Below are 17,020 nucleotides of genomic sequence, written 5' to 3' on the forward strand. Positions count from 1 at the left end.
AAAACCTTCTCTTGTTGGAGATTTTTTTTAATAAAGAGCTTGTAGCTGAATGGTAAATAAGGTTTAGACCTGTTAGAAGATTAAGTGTTCTGCTCTGTTCCTAAGCTTATACTTAAGGCAATTAATAGTTCTCAAGGTCTGAGCAGTAGGGATATGCATGAATTTTCTTAATTCCACTAGCTGAATGAGATCTGAATGACTTTTGCCTCACATTGTCACACAGACTCTGGTAGGGCTTGCAGTGAGGTAAATCAGCAGTAGTATGAGATTATCCATCGCTGATCCATTAGATTACAGCAGATTAAAAATATGTTAAAAAAATCATAGTAAGAATGGGGTCTGTTTGGGTTTTTTTCTTAATTTAATTTGTCCTCTTCTTTAAATTTACAGTTGAAATGGATTACGTGTATGAAGAACCAAGTTTATAAAGAATGAAGAAGTTACAAACCAGCCAGTTTCCTGCACATCTACATTATATTTGTTGCTCCTCAGAAAAATGAGGCTTATTGTGCATGGGGTATATGGTGTGACATGTATGGAGACATATATTTCCTTGCTGGGACCACAGGCATAAGCATAGACACAACCTCAGTTTTTCCAGGTGAGGATCCTGAGACCATTTGTCCTGACTTCCTCCTCTGCAAACCGAGACTTTAATCCCATGCTTTCCTTTTTTCGTTGCATATATTCATTTCATTACCCTGTGCTCCCACATCCCGAACACGGAGTACAAATCAAGCAGTGTTATCAGGTGATCAGCTGCGACAGACACTGTTATCACACTTGGACCAAGATGGAAGTCACAGGTTGATATCATGGCAAGATGTCATGAGCTGGATGACTCCATGTCGTACCTTTTTTGGAAGTCAGCTTTAGCAGAGTCCAGTGTTAATTTGGTGTTCCTGATGCACAACACTGACATGTTTCATGGACCAGCGATGTGTCACAGAGCAGAGCACAGCTTAGGAGGTTCTGGATCACATGGTGGTAACGGCCATTTTTGTCTCCGAAATAGTGAACCACAAAGCAATAGCAAATACAGAAAGTGATAATTACCAAGTGGCCTAATTAGGTGTGCCATCTGCTTGTTTAGTGTTACAAATCGCTTCATCAATAGGCATTATGTCTTGTGTAAAGTTCCTACTTCATGTAGTAATTCTAGTCTAAAACCCCTGTACAGCCTATTCACCTCAAGAAAACTGAATTACAGTCATAGTTTTGCAGCCCGAATTGAAATCCTTAAGTTCTACCACACAGAGAACACACATCCTCTGGTGAGAGTGTCCTTTATCTAGACCCTTAAAGACCCATAGGCAACAAACTACCTGCAGCCAAATTAATGATTTTTCTTGAAAGTGTTTCACCTTTTTAGTTTTTATAATAAGCCATAATTTAACTTCCTACTCATTTGAAATACTGCAAAGAATATTGCTAGTTTCTGCAAATACAGAAATTCCTCCTGCCTGGTTGCTATTCACGCTTCACTTGAAAGGTCTACTAGTCATTCTGCTATTGTCTCTGAGTGATGTACACAAGGGGAACTGGTTTTTAGTTAAATTCTACTTAAACGTATAACACTTATGATTTCTTGATAACTGTGTTCTGCAAGCTCCTCAAATGAGCATGCAAGCCACTTTATTGTGAAGACATGTTTTCATTGCTCTTCAAAACACTTGTGCCTTCAGGAGCACAGATTTACCTGGTCAATGGCTCACAAGTTTAAAAAAAAATGGATACCTGCAAATTATCGACCAGATTTTCTTCTCCTGAACATGTTAGTGAATGCCTTTCATGTGTAGTTTTATAGTCGGGTCCCGTATTATCAGGAGATTCTGATTAAATTCTCATTAATTTCAGCATCATAGAAAAGGAGCTTCAACATTTCAAGTGGGTGTTAAGTTGCATTAAGACTTGTGTACTCGTTCCACCTGAATTATTATTCATGCACAAAGAGCTGTAAGAGCTTTTTTAAAAAAGTAGGATGTCGCAGCCCTTACTGTAGAACTTCTTGGTGCGTATTTTGTTCTCCCCAAGGTGTACATAAGAAAAACACACACCCAGCATCATACCGAGGCAGGTTTCTCAGTTCATCCAAAGATTGTTCCACAAATCCTGTCAGTCTGTCATAAATAGCTTGTCTGCTTGAAGACTCACTCTAAGCACATTTTTGCACATTTTTTCCTGGGCACAGTTCTGTGCTGTGTCTGGAAATAAGTTTTGCTGTGAAGTGTGTTTTCTCTGGACCAGGAACACAGATGACATGTATTTAAATTTCTAGGATTATTTTTTAAAATTGTGTTCTTAATAAACCTTATTGACTTTGTGTTCTATTTTCCTGTTTAGCTCAGGTTTCTATTTTCTTCTGTCTCGTGCAAAGTGTACTTATATTCCATGAGAAATTAATAAGACAATTTCAGAATTTGGTTCCTGTTATTTTTTGTAACCTCTGTTGTAAAGGGTAGGAGATAGCAGTGTTCTATCCCAAATGCCTACCAACAATGTGTCATCTCATATTTTAGGCTTTGTGACCCACAACCAAAGAATCAAGATGATAGATGCGTAATAATATGAAATCTTTACTCACCTGCATACAAAAAATGAACCATTTAAACAGTTTCACTGCTGATTTCAGGATAAGATTGTAATGGGAAGCACTTCTTCTCCTCGATTTCCTGATGGTTCATAAAGAACAAACCTGCAAAGAAGAGCGAGAGTATAAATACAGCATGCTGCTTTGCCAGTAATACTTTATTTATTTACTTTATTTATTCTTAATTGTAGTCTAAAAACAGAGTGACTTCCAGTTTACCTGAATCCGAAAAAGGTGCACACATATGGCAGAAATGTAACTGTCTCTACAGTACTTTAATTTTGTGCCAGAGTTTGTTTCTCTAGAACATCTTGATAAGTTGATGGATTGTGTCATAAAACGCTTAAAACTTGTAACACAACAATCTCTTCAACACAAAAATATGTAACCAAAAGATGTTGAGATTTTAATGTTTGTCCCTGGCAGAAAAATCTTACTAATCAGTATCAGTCACATTATTTACAAATTCTCTTAAAACTAACCCATAGACACACTTATTTTCTTTTATTGAATATGCTAAAAAAAAAGCTGTGTATTAATTTTTCAAATCAATATTGACTTTTTTTTTCTTAAGCTAGGAAAAATGTAATCCATTTCTGTTTGGGAATTATTACCAAGCAAGCTGATGTTCTGCTGGATGCTGTTAAAGCTTTTCAGTGCAGTAAATATTGCCAATATAATTTCACTGACATATAGATCAGAATAATATAGATAGTTCATAGCCAATTGTTTGAAATACATTTGTGTACAAGCATCTAAGAGAAGTGGGAAATAAAACAAAAGCTTGTAAAACGTGCTGTCAGTGTCTAGATCAGTAAAGAAAGAGGTGATGGAAAACATACCAGAGTTTTATAGCACAGAAAGAATTGCTCTCTTATACAAGGTCAAATATGTAGAAGAAAAATTATCATGCTCTGTTTGAATAAAGTATAGATATTGATTAGACTTAACATAAGAGCCTGGAAATAAAATAATTTCTAAAAATATGGGATTATCTATTAAATATTCACCAAGAATCAGAATAACAAGGTGACCAAGAAACAGTCTACTATGTAAACTGGAACAAACAGAGAATTACAAGCAGCCTCCTTGCAGTGTAATCGATCAAAGACAGTTGCACTTAAAGTTCTGTGTGAGAATGTGGGCTGACAGGGTCCATTACCAGCACAAATCCAAAAAATGAAATAGCCATTTCCCAGTAAACTGCAACCTTTGCAGCTGGTTTTGCCCTCTCAGAGAGGAGCTGGCTCGTTCACTCTCTGATTGCAGCCCCCCAAAACTCCAGGTTGTGGAGAATGAACCAGATCCTTATTCACCAGCAATGCTCAGAACGTGCACACTGTTGCTGTCAGATCCGATAAGTTCTTTTTGTCCTCCCAGTCATAATAGCAGTTAACTACTCATGTGTGGTCCTCTCTAAACGCCTGTGACTGACAAAGATGATTCCTGGCCAGAATCAAAAGCTAAGCATTTTATTTCTGAAGAAGTGAAAACATGAATAATTTGTTAGCACCCCTGATTAAATTAGTCAGTATATTTTTTAAGGGAAGGCATTTTCCAAACTGCATGAAGTGTCCTTATGTGGGTCAAGGCAGCACAAGAGCTGTCCTCACATGGAGGTGGAAAGTATGACAAGAAATACCTGTAAGTTATTCACAAACACATTAACTGCAGTTAAGGCAGTAGAGCAAGCATGAAAATTACAGCTCACTTGGCAGCATGGAACTGGTGAAAACAATTCCCTGAGAGGTCATGTAATCAGCAGGGCAGGTAATTGTATTGTTATCCTACAGGCATTATAAGGAATCCCTCAAAATTGACATACAACACGTGAACTTCCATAGACACTAAATAAAGCCATCAAACAAAACTTTGTCCCTGATTTGCACCAACCTTTCTAGTTCTGCCACACCAACTTACCTATTTTTACTCACAGAAAGGAATCTCATTTCTGTTGTAGTGTTGTAGTTGGCGTCTCAGAATAATAAGACAATGCAGACATAACTACCCTGCCTCCAAAATGCTGCTCTGACCTAAACGGTGCTCCAAAAGAAATGTCCAAGATTCTGATATATAGTGAGGAGTGACATTGTCCAGAGCTGCTGGCAACACAAGAGGAGATTCTTATTTGGGAAGGAAATCTGGGATGTGTAACAGGAGTTCCAAGGTTAAACAGCAGTTTCAGGGTGGCTGTCTTGGTAAGGGAGGGAGACAACACCTTGGTGTTCTAACATTGCGGTTTGAAAGGTGGTGTCCAGAATGGCCATCTAAATACACAGAAGAGCAACAACAGAGAAATGGCATCCTGACCTTTCTAACAACAAGGAGGAATTTGGAAGCCCCTTCTACCTCTCCAGATTGTTTGAACTGCTGCACTGTTGGTGAAGTGGACAGGGAGGGAAAAGTATTTTCAGTACAGACCTACTGCACCTCCCATGTACAGATAACAGCTGTTAAGAACAGACTCTTTTTCCAAGTTTTACAAAACGCGTCCTTAGGCAGTAGTTGCAAACCCACTTAGTCGGTTTGAATTTTAAGTCTCAAGAAAATGTTTAATTTCCTCCATGAATATTTGATCCTTACCCACACAAAACAAGAAAATTACAGGAGTTTTGCAGTCTTTAATTCTTTCTCACCACCTTAACAAGGAATACGGTGAGGATGATGTTACCAGAAACTGAATCAACCAATTAGTGAGATTATTTATCTTGTGCTTCTACTGAAGGAGTAGCATGAGAGATTTAAGAATACTGAAAGAGTAGTAGAGTATGCAGATTGTCAGGGTCTTTTGTGGACTGCAGCAGCTTTTGAGAGAGAACACAAGGATTAAAAAAAAAAAAGTCTAATTTAATTACTTCATCTCCCACCATTGCTGTCACCTTCTATAAACAAATGAGTAAAGAACAATTAACTAGGAAAAGTAAACTAAAGCTTAATTAAGAAAGGATTTTTCTTTCTTTCCTATTCAGGCTCATGTGGGTACCTTGTCCCTAGGATCCAGCAGACATGCCATTTCCTTCCTCTGGTAATTAGAGACACCGTATTTGCTGAACAGAGTGCTGAAGGCATATTCTCAACCATTCATTTTCAAAACAGAGTGACAGGCACGTTTATAACCTAGAAGTAACTTGTATTCATGTAAACACAGCCTATTTGCACATAGCCACCTCAATCAAATTGATGTTTCACGGCTTATCAAAACTAGAACCATTCCAAAAGAATCAACACTGAAAGCCTTGGAAATGGCACCAAAAGAGTTGTAGTAGGTGGAGCTGAGCCAAGAATATTTTTAGGCTACCACAGAAAGCCTATGGAGGCCTGAAAGACATGAGATCTTATTGTTACATATCTGAATACAACTGAAACAGCGGAATGACTGATAAGCAAGTAGAAAGTAGACTATTAAGCAGAATATCTGTGAACTATCAAAGGACTAATGAAAATATACCAAATGTATCTATGGCATGATATGAGGATGTAAACACCAGGAAATACCTGAGTATTTAAAGATGTCTACCACAAACTGAATAAATAGTACTGCCAATAAGTGGAATTTTCTCAATGTTTATGCATTGATAAATAAATAATTTAAAGTTCCGTTATAGAAGATAATAACCATAACATAACGTATAAGGACCCAGCATATAGAGGGGATGCGTAGCTTTCCTCCTTTGGATCTGGGCTGTTAAAGCTCAGTGTGTATTGCTTAATCAGCACATAGTGTTACGTGTATCTATCATATGAAGAAGAGTGTTGTAGCTTTATAAGGCTGAGTCAGACTTGGAGTAGGCAATAGGTGTCAGTAGGTGAGAAGCTGCATGTTGAAATACCATGAGTGTGTTGAGTCTGGAGTATCGGGGCACCAGCAGCTCCACAGGGACAAATTTGCCTGAGATTCTGATTAAATTCTCATTATTTTCAGCATTACAGAAAAGGTACTTTAACATTTTAAGTGGATGGCAAGTTGCTTTCATCTGATGACCCATCACTGACCATAGCCCTGGGGCCTCTGGTGTCATTCCATGCCCACACTTCCAAGGGATCTGCTACCATCACCTGCTTGTACTTTTCTGTGTTGTGTTTTATTGTAGGGTCATAGATAATTCACTCTACGCTAAGAAATACTTGCCATAACTACCTGTTAGTTACAGACATACACATAACTGTAAGCACTAGCACACAACTGCGCACATCTGGACAGAAGCTAGCTGGTTGTTAGTTAGCTAATGCTGTTACAACCTGGTAAACTAAACCAGAACTCCAGTCCAGGCACAGCCTGACAAGTCTTGAGGCTGGTGGCCTCAGTTTAGCACAAGGTCTGTGTTCTGCTACATGCAGTGGCAGCACCGTCTGTACTGGCCTACAAGGCTACACGTAGTAGTAGTAGATGCGCGGTCTCTCCTCGTCACCACTGGCTACAGAACAGGGCTCCACAGGCTTAGATGTCTGAACAGCATTTTAATGGTTTTGCCACTTCTAAACCAGCTTCTCGACAGCAGCCAACCTCTCCATCTTTCATAGGAAGGACAAACTTGATGTGTTTCAAATATCACTAATAACCTTGCTGCAGACATTAAACAGAAAATGTCTGTAAATACATTGAATATTAGAGTTGAATATCACCCTTCACATAAAAAACAGAGTAAAGCTATTTAGGGAGGGCATTTCCATCTAAGAAAAGTGCTTGATATCTTGTAACATATAATTTGCATAACCAAGAGATGGCAGCACTCCATCAACCATTTGCCTGAAGCATTTATTTGAAAATGATTATGCATCTGTGCACATGATACCTCAGTGTGTGAACAACAATGAAATAACAATGGAGCGACACCAGTGATTATTATTCTATTCCTTTACAAAGGTCTGTAAAGATGAAATTCATTCACCGGTAACTTGAATGACTCAGCTTATACTAAGAATAAGACATAGCAAGTTGTGGGGTTTTATTGTTTGGTTTGTTTGTTTGTTTGTTTTAATTTGGTTGTCTCATAGGTGCATCTTCTCAAAACGTTTTTCATAAGGTAACTAAATTACCTAACTCCCCTTTCACCAAATCTTAAGAATACATATATCAAATATACACTTCCATTTAAAGCACTCTGTCAGCCTTTTCTCAGCAGCTGGAAAAGTTCCCAGGTAATAATCTTATGGATCGAGGCACCTCTAAAAATTCAATTATGTTTTTAATATATATACTGCTGATTGTCTCCTGCAGACTGATGCTGGCAGAAATTGGAGGAGTTTTGCCTTTCCCAACAGCCTCCAGTGTGTGTGTATATATATATATATATATATCATCAGGCTCACAAGGGGTTTGGTTAGCGATGATAATTAACCTCTTTTAGTCCATTTTACATTAAGATTCCATGAATAGCATACAGACTTCAGCAACAGTCTTCAAACAATGCTACATGGGAAATTAGTCGTAAAACTATAAGGATACTATGAGGTGATTAGGAAACCGGGTAAAAGGCAGATGACAATGAACTGGACTGAAAAGGAAATTGTTGAACTGAGACGTTGTGGTCGGATGAGTTTTGAGAACAGCATTATTTAACTTAATGAGGAGGTTCACAACTGACTAAAGCCAACACTGGTTTCCACCTCTGTTCCTTATTGCTAGAACTAATTTTTCTAACAAAAAGGCCAGGTTCAAACAACATGGGCATATTTCAGAAAAATATGTCATGAACAAGCTGCATAAGGATCTTACAATTTCTTGCATTATTATTCTTACTTTAAAATGTCTGGATTGATTTTCTCCTATTGCAACCCATTTTAGTTTAGTGTCTCTCTAACTTCATTGATGTTACACTTAATTTAATCCAATACCCCAGGAGAATCTGTTTCTTTTCACAGAAAATACTGGATGTAAGTTTTTGGGAGGGTTGCTTTGGCTTTCTGGTTTTTTAAATGTGACCTTGTTCTTCCATATCTGTCTCTAATGAAAATATCCACCACTATTGCATTCATTCCTGATATTTCTAATTATACAGAAGATGATCATTCTTAGAAGACCAGTTTTGTTTAACAGTTTAAGAAATGCTATGCAGGAATATAACTCAAAAAACTATTCTGTGTTTCATCAAAAGATACTAAGTGTAGGCACTACGTAGAAACTGGAATAGCAAGTATCACAGAATCACAGAATCAACTGGGTTGGAAAAGACCTCAGAGATCATCAAGTCCAACCCTGGGTCCAACTCCAGTCCATTGACCAGATCATGGCACTAAGTGCCACGTCCAATCTTAGTTTAAAAACCTCCAGTGCCGGTGAGTCCAGCACCTCCCTGGGCAGCCATTCCAATGCCTGACCACTCTCTCTGCACAGAATTGCTTTCTAATCTCCAGCCTCAATTTCCCCTGGCAGAGTTGAAGCCCATGCCCCCTTGTCCTATTGCTGACTGCCTGGGAGAAGAGACCAATCCCCACCTGGCTACAACTTCCCTTCAGGTAGTTCTAGAGAGTGCTGAGCTCACCTCTAAGCCTCTTCTTCTCCAGACTAAACAACCCCAGCTCCCTCAGCCTCTCCCCATAGGTCTTGTATGCTTTCGTTCTATCTTTTATTCTAATATAATGTGTGCATCTTAAATTACACCAATCAGACTACATGAGACTACAGCTATGAGAACAAGTCTGTAACTGATCATCTCAGGGTTTTTTTTTCCTGAAGCAAGAGGCTGCAGCACCAACTTTCTCCTCTTTCTCACACAAATCAATCTTGCTGCCTATAATGAGCTCCTGTGTCACTGGAGGAATATCCATGGCATTGTACATACCAGCTAGATCAAAACACTTCAAGCAACTGAACAAGTTCTCCAAAATACAGATTGCAATCTAAGTTTTTTTGACTCGTAACTGTTTCTATTGATGGGCCTGAAGTCCCCATTCATTATTAGCTCAATACATTTTCAGAGGGTGACAAATGAAATCTCGAGAACATATATTGCAAAGAATTTGTAACAGCATGTTTCTTGAATTATTATTAACTCAATAGAAATCCTGTCTTATATAAATATGCTTTAAAAGACCGGACAAAATTAAATATCATTGCTGGGGGTAAAAATATATCTTTTTTTCTCTCTGAGATGATCAATTCTTCCAGAACTCCTCTTCCCCCAACACTGTGATGTGGTTGTATCAGAATCAATAATCTATTTCTAGATAAAAGGACAATTTTTTACTCAGCAGTTAGTAGGTTTCTACTGCTTGCTGTTGTATTTAGTATTCCTTTTAAGTTGTTGGGTTTTTTTTCTCCAGATAGAAAACTTCGGATAACTACTTTGAAGATAATTCCCACATCAAGCTGAAAGCACAAAAGATAACAAAAGTTCAAAACTTTTCAAGTTCTGACTTAGGGAAGATAGGACAGCTCACTTCTTCCGTTTGTTCCCAACACAGGGAGCTCAGGGCTGCTCTGAAACACTATTTACCTCGTTTTCTTTCTCCAGTTTCATACTTTCGACTCTGTAACTTTGCTTTGCATTCCTTTCCCTGGTTCACAGCCACAGGATGCCCCACCAGTCTGCTGCCCAACCAATAACCAGTTTCTTATTTTTCTAAGTTCTATGACAAAAACTTTATTAGGTTATCCACTCCCAATACAACCACTTGTAACATGTTCCTGTAAGATGTGCTCTAAATGCTCTATTGCCTACATGACTTAGGGATTGCTGTTATGAATATTGATAAAGAAAATACATTAAAAATTGCCACAGTGAAATTTCATACAATCTGTTTACAACTAAGTTGATGGAGCCTCATAAGTTGTATTCCTACAATTTTATTCAAAAGAGCAAAATTGCTCAATTCAAAAATACTTAAGGGCAAAGGACAGGACCACAACAGAGTTTAGATAGAAGCTTTCCAGCAGTATGAGTTCAGATTTAATTGGGTTGAACCCTCCAAGGTGCTCATGTCACATCGTGCTGGTGTTATTATTTGGGCTGTTTGAAGGTAGATAATGCTTTGATGTCTCTGAAGTTACTTCTGCTTTACAATGTAAAGACCATCATGAGTTTCAGGGCATCATCTGATGAAATTTAAGACCAATGTAAATTCAAATCAGTAGGAATACACGTGCTTAATGCTGAGCACAGGTACACACCTTTGCCTGCTGAAGAACTAAGTGGATAGACAAGAAAGATGTTTTGATTGTGTTTCATGTAGAAAACATGTTTTCATGATTCTTATCCATGCTAAGGTAATAGTTTCCTGAAAGAAATTGAAGTAGAAATTGCAAATTTTGAGCTCATTCACCAGAAAGCAAATGTACAGGATATGTCTAAGAGTAAAACCAGATGATATTTTAAGTGAATGCAAGCTAATAAATAGCATCATGTGGGAATTTTGAGATATGGTGACAGAACTCAGAGGGGCAGAACTCAGCTGTGGTAGCCTATCCCACATCAAAGCTAAGCTGAAGGAAATTTAGGCAAGCTCAATTCATATTTGTCAAATTATCTTCAAGCAAAAATTTGCTTTTATAATGATAAAAACTATGATGCTGTGCCATGGGAAAGAGCCATGGTTCATTCAGTTCCCAAACCAAGGCAGATTAAATAGGTGACTGCCTAGATTCTTGAGAAGTTTTTCTGATCACCTGCAAAGTGATTCCTCACTTCCACAGAGATAACCACGTTTAGAACTTAATGTTTCAGCATTAACACCTAGCTCTCAGCTCCTCTGCCTTACTTCCAAGACAATCGACTAGGAATCGTAAATTTGCACCACTATCTCCTATTTAAATATTGCACTTGTTAACTGGTAGTGCCACGTTTACTTTAACTTTCAAAGGCCGGAGCTACCTGCTGGCAGACACCTCCACAATGCCAGTCTTATCAATGCAAAACGCGGCTTATTAAAAAGATATGCACCTATTATTGTTATTATTGTTACTATCATCATCATCATCATCAGATAAAAGGCACCAGTTTCAGCATCTTTATACAGGAAGCTACTGCCCACAAGCCCCTTACAGAGCATCCTTGCACTTGTCTGATGCTTGTGCCTCTTACACCACAGTGAAACCTGCTCTGTTCACTGAAAAAGAGCACAGTAGGATGTATCTCTGAACAGACTCACACGTCAGTTATTATTGGTCGCGATAAACAATTCTCTCCTGCTTAACAAAGCACACACCGAGTCCTCTGGCTCACTTTCTGAGTGATTTAACATTTCAGAGATGAACTCAACAGCCCCACTCTACCCTGAGTAATGAGTCAGACCTTCCTAAACACTTCATTGGAGTTTGTTTACAGCGATGTCGTTTTCTACAGCAGGGGGAGGAGGTGTCTGTGTTTCCTTTATATATATATACATATATATATATATACAATTTTTTTTTTTTTTAAGCAAACACAACTGACAAAACTGTCAACTCTTTTTATTGTTTTCAACTTATCCAAACAGAATTAAGCTGCAGGGAGTCTATTAATAAGGGCCTACACAACAAAACCTTTCACAATCTTCAAGGCAGGTTTTAATCTCCCAGAAAAAAATCAATTTTATTTAGAATAAACTAGTAGAGAATGGAGATTACTCCAGGGAATTAGTCTTTAAAGTATGATGGAGAAATATAGATTTTTCTTCTCTACAGGAATATGATGTTGCAGCGCATATTAAATGTGCCATAACAATTACACCAAGACTTCTTTAAAAGTTTCAGGTTTATTAACCCTGTAGCTTTTTAGAAATAAGTACTTCTGATAAAAACAAGAAAAAGCATAATTAGAGAGAAAAATACCTGCAAGAAAAAGCTTAGAGCCTTGAATAAGTTCCAGTGCACTAATGAACCACTCCACCAAATCCCAGGAGGTTAAAATATATTCTGTGTGTCGACTCCAATGCAGAAGAACTAACCTTGTGCCCTTGCTTTCCATATCTATGGTATCTCCAAACTGTCACAAAGGGATGAACACAGAGGGCGAAGTGATATTAATACAAGTTAAATGACCGCCTGGAATACAGCTGCCAAGACCCTCACTCACAGATGGTGACACTTTGTCTTGGAGGTTGAACCTTTTCAAACAACCCAAATAACATAAATTCTGCATTGGGTTGTACCTGCACCCACTTGCAGCTGAGTGTGTCTTCATCAGCTGCAGCAGAGAGGATGAAGCTGTTTTTATTGAACACAGGATTGGATGCATTTTCACTGCAATGTAGACACCACTGGGTTTTTAACATTCGTAGAATGAGTTCAAGTCCTGACACTCTACATTTACTTGTTAACAGGGTCAGTATTTTGCTTTTTACCTCTGCTTTATACTTCTCTTAGCCAGATAAGTGAGACCTACACTCTGTGCCTGTTATTGTCACTGCAAAAATGTAAAGAACCTTTTGATTCACTGAGACACAAACAGCATGAAGACTGAACCACTTGCAAAACCACTTCTCAGCTCTTTACACACTTTAACTGCCTGTGCTCCAAATGAAGCTGATGTAAATGAGGCTTACAGGGTTTGAAACCCAATTCACACAGGTGTCGCAAATCTGCACAGGAGGGTTTGATCTGGTGCAACCATCACTGTGTGGGGGGAAAAAGGCTTGCATGTTTTTCATCAAAAGATACATCTGGGTGCATACATACAGATTTGGATGGCAGTTAACGCTTCTTCCATACACCTACACTTCTGAATGAAGTTGGTAGCTACGCAACAGCTCCGCTCTTAACCACACATCAGGGTCTCTGCTTACATTGTCGCTGCAGCTTTTCAACACCGGCTGCCTTCCGTCCTCCTCCTTCATCCCGACTCCCCTATTCTTTGTTGTAGGAAATAACAACCCAGACAACGGCAATGTCTCTTTTCCTTATTGGTAAACATTCTCTGGGCACATCTGCTGTGATGATGATAAGGCAGAGGTCCACTCTCAAATGGGAAAACCAGAATGTCAGTTTACATAATGACCAGAAAACAAGAAAAAGAACCTAGGCGCTCAAGCAGCAAGCCTGTTTCTATCTTGCTTCATTGTCTTAACAGGATTCTTATTGTGTTTATATTTAGAGACATGGGAAACTGTGCTAGCCATGCTACCCATTGTTACTTAACCTCAAACAACCTATATACTATGCTGTCCATTAAGGAACCTGAATATAGACTCTAATCAAGGTGGCTAAACAAGATATAGGAAAATAAAGCTCAGTGCTTCCTCCTTGTTTGGGAAAAAACAAACAGGAAGGCTCCCTCTCAGACTCACCTCAGCTGAAAAGAGTAGGGGGTTTGGCGTTGTTTCCACAGGCTCACAGAAAATTTTAGCTCTCCTTTGTGCACCTGTTTGGCTTTTTCATCATTCATGCACAAATTTAAATCCTTCAAAGGTTTAAATTGGCAAATTTATATAGACAGCTTTCGCTTCTTTCTGTGGTGTTTCTTCTTGTCATAATCATAGCATTCGAGATTCCTCAATAAGTATTGAAGTTTCCTATAGAAATGTTCAAACTTTGGATATCTAAAAGTGTCTCTCTTAATAGATAAGAGATTGAAGGCAAGGTTGCTCCATTGCTATCCTTAGCAAACATATTTCCTTGGTGAACACACTTCTTCCTATCTTGTCTTGTCACTCAGTCATCAAACCACATAAGGCTGATGTAAACATAGGGAGACTGAAAAGGCTGTAGTTCTTTCTTACCTCGTCTTTCATTTTCCAATACCTCTGGAATACTCCTGCACAAAGATCAACAGAAAAGCAGGAGGCACGTAAAAGGAGCATCAGTCTCCAGGAGGAGCTCAAGGAAAAAGTGATCCTACATTGCACCTTCCTACTCCACATGCAAGGAGAGAACCCTTTCCTGTCAGTTTCCTCTCCCTGCTGCTCGGTTTCATTTGTGTATCATATCCAGTGTGTCTTGGATTTAGTGCTGGAGAAGAAAACAAACTGATTTCTGGTAGAAAGGCCAAAGGCTGGCCTCTCTAGGAATGGCTGCAGCAGGGTTTCAGTTAGATTTTAAAATGAGACCTTTACTATGATTTCATTTAATTACCCTCCCTGCTTTCTCCCTCACCCTTAGAGTGTCCCTTTCCTTCAGGTGGTGGCACTGCTGCGCCATTTGTGGTACTCAGGACAGATTCCTTTGCCAGATTCCAGAGTGTCTCTTAACAAGTAATTAGAGCAGTTTTCACTAGCTCCTGCTGTCGGCTTTCCAGCTCCTGCATGATCCAAATGGCTCTCAGGGGATGTTACATTATGGTTGGTTTGTTATTGTTTGTTCCAGGCCAGTGCCACTAGACAAAAGCCTTATAAAACTGGTGAGTGGTATTAATCACAATGTCTTAAGTGTCTATATCTGCACTGTCCATGTTCTCACTTTCCCATTTTTTTGCTTAGCTTTCATTTCATTCTGAAATAAGAATAAGAATGTGATGTACAGAGTACTTCACCATATAAAAGTTCAGGAATAGGCTGAAACATCTATAAGGTTACATTTTAGAAGTCTAAGCGTTGCATTTCAATGACTCCATCCCTTTGTTAGGAGCAACTGGATTAGTATCTGAGAGCTTCCTTGCAAACAGCAAAACTCCCACCAGCTTTGAGTATTTCAAGCCCTTAAATTCAACTGAAGCTTAACTACTTACCCATTGTGTGTCTCCACATCTAACTTGACTTCAGCATACAATGCAGAATGTCCCCTGCTGCGCATCCCCAAAACAAGCCCCTTTGAAAATGGTGTTTATTTCAATTCAGTTAATCCTTATCATAGTTTTGAAATTCACTGAGATGTACCTTTGTTCCTGTTTTAAGAGACAGGTATTCAGTCATACAGGGGGAGGAGAATAAACAGAGTAAATAAACTAATTTATTCCACTTCCGATCTTATTGATTCCAGGTCCAGTGGGCTTTTAAACCTGTTAATTGAGGCAATAATAAGTAATAATAACTTTAGCCTGTCTCCCTCCTGGGTCTCTTCAGTACAATGAAGTGGCTATTCAGTACTCTCAAGGAAAAGAGGCCCTCCAACTGAAAATCCACCAACACAACTGAAGGTCCTCTGAAAATATGAAAAAGAAGGAAGAAACAACCACTTTACTGGAATTGCTGAAAGCAACTCGACAGTTGTTAAATATATTTTACAAATAGGACTATGAGCCTGGTAGATTATTGACTAATGTAGCAATAATAATAAGGCTGCATTTACATGGTGCTTTACATCTTCAAAGTGCTGTGTAAACATTAACTAATTGATCGAGTCAGAAAAACAACTGCTTCCAGTGTCGTATTTAGTCACAAGAGAACAAATTAGTAACTAAAGGAAGCAATTTATTTGAAACTCTATTATCATAAATTATACTGATCTTTTCTCCTCCTTTTTAAAGTTTTTCCCTCTTCAATCTGATTAATGCCTGGATTAATTTGTTCATGATTTCTGGAAACTTAGTAAATGCAAACCTAATAGGAAGCTGATAGAAATGTCAGAGGTAATTGATGCTTTAATGAGCATGAAACCTGAAAAAGTACCCAATCGGAATAGATTCACAAAGGCCTTTGTTAAAGCACATGGGTAGATGCTCAGAATATCAGGCTCGCTTCCTTAGACAACTTCAGTAAATTGTGTACCGTGAATATTCTCTGCTTCCTAAATGTAGAGGGACAAAAGATCTATCAAGCCAATATAGCATTTCTCTGAATAACTCCACATATTATATTATTACCTACCTCTTTTTTATCAACATTTTTAAATTGCTGCATTTTCAACTGAATGGTTGCATAGAAGATTTTATTTTTTTAATGATAATAAGTAGTTTGTATCGTGCCACATCAGGACAAAAGTATTATAGGAGTTGGGGCCATTCTATTTTTTTTTTCCCTACTTGGATTGATAGAAAAAGTTTCTGTTCCCGTTTGTAATTTGTCCTTTTAAACAAGGCCTGATCTGATCAGGTAAATCCTATTATTCCATTTCACTCATTAATACAAAGGAAACGTCCCATAATCTGTCCACAAGAATCTCATCCAGGTCTGTTTCTTAATGGAATACACATACAGTGATAATGCACACATTGTGTTTTATCAGGAGGCAAAAAATATCTTAATCTGTGGATGTTCCTTGGTGTAAATGCTCTGTTTATCACTGCAGTGTGTTTGAAAGCCTTTTTTTTTTCCTAAGGAGAAATAAAGTTGGAAAAACACCAGTGTATCTCAGTTTACCACAACAGACTATAAGGCTCCTGTCTGCCAAGTCCCTGCTGTATATTTAAAGTCAGCTCTCAAGTTCCTTTCCCTCTGTTAATGCCATGAAGTTCTGGCTGCTGCACTCGCACTACCCATCCCCACATTAGCTCTTGAAGTAGCCGGTAAGTAAAAACCATTGTAATGCTGTCTGGCTTGTAAATGAGAAGAACAATAAGGAAAGTCTAAGCCTGACAGCCAGCAGTCCATGGTGATTAGAGAGAAAAGGGACGGCATTTTTTACTCGCTTTTTGTTATTGT

At 38.4% G+C, this 17,020-nt stretch overlaps 1 long non-coding RNA gene across 2 annotated transcripts in view; it reads right to left on the reverse strand.

Moving 5' to 3' along the window:
• Positions 1–387: 387 nt before the first annotated feature.
• Positions 388–17,020, reverse strand: part of LOC139828395 (uncharacterized) — a 109,230-nt gene continuing 92,597 nt past the window's right edge. For both annotated transcript variants that reach the window (XR_011739938.1, XR_011739937.1), the window contains one exon: positions 388–2,695. This is a non-coding gene — a long non-coding RNA (uncharacterized lncRNA). The remainder of the gene's footprint in view (positions 2,696–17,020) is intronic.

The sequence above is a fragment of the Patagioenas fasciata genome, chromosome 7, assembly GCF_037038585.1.
Source record: "Patagioenas fasciata isolate bPatFas1 chromosome 7, bPatFas1.hap1, whole genome shotgun sequence".
NCBI lineage: Eukaryota > Metazoa > Chordata > Aves > Columbiformes > Columbidae > Patagioenas > Patagioenas fasciata.